The 5,122-nt window shown below is 39.8% G+C and overlaps 1 pseudogene across 1 annotated transcript; it reads left to right on the top strand.

The window, feature by feature from the left end:
* The first annotated feature begins 801 nt into the window (after positions 1 to 801).
* LOC308503518 (small COPII coat GTPase SAR1B-like) lies at positions 802 to 3,772 on the top strand (annotated as a pseudogene). The gene is made up of 2 exons: positions 802 to 869; positions 3,257 to 3,772. The product of its transcript is annotated as a small COPII coat GTPase SAR1B-like (transcript).
* The last annotated feature ends 1,350 nt before the right edge of the window (positions 3,773 to 5,122 follow it).

The raw sequence follows: 5,122 nt of genomic DNA, 5'->3' as shown, positions 1-5,122 counted from the left end.
CTCCTACTGTACAACGAAAATATAAAGTGAGCCATACATGTAATTTGAAATTTTCTAGTCACCATATTTTTAAAAATAAAATGCAGTGAAATTGTCATATTATTTTGTTTAACTCAATATGTCCAGAATACTAACATTTCAAAATATGATTAATATAGGGCGGCCGGATGGCTCATTTGGTAGAGCATGAGCTCTCAACACAAGGTTGCTGGTTGGATTCCCACATGGGCCAGTGGGCTGCACCCCCTGCAACTAAAGATTGAAAACAGTGGCTGGACTTGGAGCTGAGCTGCGCCCTCCACAGCTAGACTGAAGGACAACGACTTGGAGCTGATGGGCCCTGGAGAAACACACTGTTCCCCAATATTCCCCAATAAAATTAAAAATATATATAAATAATCAATATAAAAATATTTTACTGTTTTTGTACGTTTTCAATATCCATGTGTATTTTACACTTATAGCACATCTCAATTCAGATGCTAATTTACATAAAAATACTTGAACTATATTAGATTTTTAAAAAGTCAAAATTGAAAAAGTAGATTGATGTACCCAAATTGTTCCCCACAGATTTAAAATTTTTTAAATAACTAAACTAAATATGAAAATTTACTTTCTTTTAATATCTGCATCCACATTGACAAAACTTGTTCATCTTTTCTGAGGAGAATTGATTTAACTCTGAAGCAAAAACATGTCAAGCAGCCACTATACTTTGCAGTTCACTGTCAGGGTGTAAGACTGACACCACGCAAGAAATCACATTCTGTCCAGTCACAGACCCTATGAAATTTGGATATGTCCTTCATATTTGACTGGAACTACAGTGGTCTCAGCAGTGTGCTACAGTTTTTAGGATTACAGTAGTCCCCTTTACCTGCAATTTTGCTTTTCACGGTTTCAGTTACCCGCGGTCAATTGTGGTCCAATAATATTAAATGGAAAATTCCAGAAATAAATAACTCATAAGTTTTAAATTGCACATCATTCTAAGTAGCATGATGAAATTTTGCACCCTGCGGCTCCATCTTGCCCATGACATGAATCATCCCTTTGTCCAACGTATCCACACTATATATTCTGCCTTTCAGTCAAAAAAACCTTAGCTATCAAGGATCCCCAACCATCAACATTGTTCCTGACATCCAACATCTAACCATCAACCGCATCACGGCTCAGTGATCAAGGATCGCCCAAAACAGCTGATGCTCCTTCTGACATATTTCAAAAGCTCAACAGTAGCCAAATGCTATGTCACAATGTCTGCGTCATTCACTTCATGTCATCATGCAGGGATTACATCATTCTCACATCATCACTAGAAGGATGAGTACAGTATAATCAGATATTTTGAGAAAAAGAGAGATACTACATTCACATAACTTTTATTACAGTATATTATAATTTTTTATTAGTTATTATTATCTATTCTGTTATTAGTTATTTTTAACATTTTTATTAGTTTCAGGTGTACAAAACAATGTAATAGTTAGATATTAATCATTTATATCCCTCACACAGTGATAACCCCTCACCCCCCATCTACTACCCCTCTGACATTGATTGCATACAGCCATTACAGTTCCACTGTCTCTATTCCTAATGCTGTATTCCACTTCTTGTAACTGTATATATATGTATATATGTATATATATATATATATATATATGTATATATAAAATTCTAGTTTATGTTCATTATTGCTCAGCTTCAGCTTCAGGTGTACAGTGCAGTGATCAGGCATCTACATCATCCCTGAGTTGGTCTCCCTAATGGGACAAGTGTCCATTGGATATCCTACAAAATCTTTACAACATTATTGATTACATTCCCTAAGTTGACTTTCGTATCTCCGGGCAATCTTGTGGTTACCGATTGTGCTTTCTAATTCCCTCAGCTTTCTCCTTATCCCCACCCTCCTCCCATCTAGCAACCCTCAGTTTTTCCTCTATGTCTCTGAAACTGTTTCTGATTAGTTCATTCATTTATTCTATTCTTTAGATTCCACACATAAGTGAGATCATATGGTATTTGTCTTTCTCTGTCTGGCTTATTTCACTAAGCATAATGTTCTCTAGGTCCATCCATATTGTTTCAAATGGTAAGATTTCATTCTTCTTTATGGCTGCGTAATACTCCATTGTATAAATGTACCACAGTTTCTTAATCCAGTCGTCTGCTGATGCGCATTTCGGTTGTCTTGGCTATTGTGTATAGTGCTGCAATAAACATGCGGGTGCATAAATTTTTTCAAATTAGAGTTTTGAATTTCTCCGGATAGGTACCTAAGAGTGGAATTGCTGAGTCATAAGGAGGTTCCATTTTCAGATTTTTGAGATACCTCCATACTGTTTTCCATAGTGGCTACACAAATCTGCAATCCCAGCAACAGTGCACAAGGATTCCCTTTTCTTCACATCCTCACCAGCACTTGTTGTTTGTTGATTTATTGATGATAGCCATTTGACTCAGGTGAGGTGCTATCTCACTGTGGTTTTTAGTGTTATTAGTTATTATTATTAATTTTCTACTGCGCCTAATTTCTAAATTAATCTTTATCCTAGATATGTCTGAAAAAAACATAGTGTATACAGGGTTTGGTACTATCGACAGTTTCAGACATCCATTGGGAGTCTTGGAACCTATCCCCTGTGGCTAAGGGGGACTACTGTACCAGGTCTGACAATTGAGTTCGCAAACTTGTTGCAACAATGTTGCTCACCTTTTTTTATATCAAAGGGATTATTTATTACGAATTTGTAGTAGCTGAACAAACAGTTAACCAAGTTTACTCTTTGGAAGTGCTGAAAAGGCTCCATGAAAAAGTTAGACAAACTGAACTTTTTGCCAACAGTTCATGGCTCTTGTATCAAAGCAATGCACCAGCTCTTATGGCACTGTCTGTGAGGGAGTTTATAGCCAGTAAAGAAATAACTGTACTAGAACACCTTTCCTACTCACCTAATCTGGCCCCCAATGACTTGTTTCTTCACCCAAAGATAAAGGAAATATTTAAAGGAAAACATTTTGATGACATTCAAGACATGAAGGAGATCACGACAGCTCTGATGGCCATTCCAGAAAAAGAGTTCCAAAATTGCTTTGAAGAGTGGACTAGGCACTGGCGTCGCGTTGGTGCATAGCTTCCCAAGGGGAGTACTTCGAAGGTGACCGTAGTGATATTCAGCAGTGTGGTATGTAGCACTTTTTCTAGGATGAGTTTGTAAACTTAATTGTCAGACCTCATATATAGGAAAACTGGAAAATTGGTATTTCTTGGATTGGATAATATGGGAAAAACAACATTGCTACACATGCTAATAGATGACAGACTTGGACAACATGTCCCCACATTAAATCCCACTTCAGAAGAACTAACCATTGCTAACGTGACCTTTACAACTATTGATCTGGGTGGACATGTTCAAGCTCAAAAATTGTGGGAAAACTGCATTCCTGCTATCAATGGCATGTATTTCAGTGGACTGCGCAGATCATGAGAGCCTGTTAGAATCCAAAAAAGAACTTGATTCACTAATGACACATTTCTGACGTGCCTATACTGATTGTTGGGAGTAAGATCGACAGACCTGAAGCCATCAGTGAAGAGAGGTTACAAGAGATGTTTGGTTTATATGGTCAAACAACAGGAAAGGGCAGAGTATCTCTGAAAAAACTGAATGATAACTCTTAAGTTTTCATGAGCAGTGTGCTCAAAAGACAATGCTACCCAGAAGGCTTCCACTGCATGGCACAGTACATTAATTAACACCAACCCAAATGGGTTCCAGGTCTCACCATTTAGGCCTACTCAGAGATTTGGTTATTCAACCTGTATAACTTGAATTCAATAGACTTTCATTGGTTGTAAAACAGATTTTTACGTTATATTTTATCAACTTAATCTGAGTGAGAATTGAAAACTATTCAAGTAAGTTTGAATATAACAATGTTAGCTTTCTAATTCCCTAAAAATAATTAGTTTTTACTGTTTATAATTTGATATTACCCCAGCTCCATTTATAAAGAGCAACTTTCCAGCAGTACACTTGGAGCACTTTTTAACAACATGAAACTACAAATGTAAGCCATATTTAAAAGATTAACATGTAGGGACAACCAAGATGGCGCAGTAGGTAAATGCTGTACTTACCTTCTCTCACAATCACATCAAAATTACAACTAATCTACAAAACAACCATTATCAACAATCACCTAAAATGAAGCTGAACTTGAAGGCTTTCCTGGATGTGCAGAAGAAGCCACATCCAATATGGTAGGAGGGGCAGAAACACTGAACAGACTGGTCCCACACCCGTATGTGATCATTAAAGATCAGAAGGGGTATTTCGGCTGTGGGGATCCCCACTGCCATCTCCCAGCTTCACCTTTGTCCAGGGTTTCAGTGCCGGGGAGAGATATCCCCATAATTTCTGGTTGTGAAAACCAGCAGAGATTGTGACTAAGTGAGACTGAGTGCAGCTGTACACCCAGGCACTCCTCTTAAAGGGACTGCGTAGACTTACCCACCAACAGAATCATTCACTCTGAGCTCCAGCGCTGGGGCAGCAGCTGGAAAGGTGGCAGGGACAGATGGTGGGGAACTGAGTTGCCTGGCTGCAGATGGGGGCTGGAGAGGTGGATTTCTCGTGGATTAGGGTGCTGGTGGAGGCCTTTTTTTCTTCGTTGAGACCTTCCCCTTCCCCACATGCAGATGCAGGAGGCCACTATATCTGAGTCTCCACTGTTTGTTCTCCATGCCCTGGCAATTCCAGACCCCACCCTGCCCAACTTTTGGGCACACCCAGGCCACGTTTAGTGGCTCTCTCATGCAGACCACCTACCTCAACTCAAGCCACAGGCTTTCCTAGGGTCTCTCAAAAGTTTGCAGAACCCAGACAAGCAGCATCTGGCTTGAGCATGTCCCGTACCTCTGGCAGAGCAGCCCTAAATGTGGCACTGGCAGCAGCTGGCCTTGGTTCATGGCTTGGCCTCTCAAGATGCTTCCAAGCACAGCACGGGTGGCAGCCATCTGCGGATCTCTTTGTGGCTCCTGCTGGGTGGCCCCAAGTGGGGCATGGGCTATACCTGAACTTGACCTACAGGAGGTCCCCTCCAA

The sequence above is a fragment of the Rhinolophus hipposideros genome (genome assembly GCF_964194185.1).
Source record: "Rhinolophus hipposideros genome assembly, chromosome: 10".
Lineage (NCBI taxonomy): Eukaryota > Metazoa > Chordata > Mammalia > Chiroptera > Rhinolophidae > Rhinolophus > Rhinolophus hipposideros.
The sequence above is the reverse complement of the archived record's forward strand: the minus strand, read 5'-3'. Positions and strand labels throughout refer to the sequence as shown.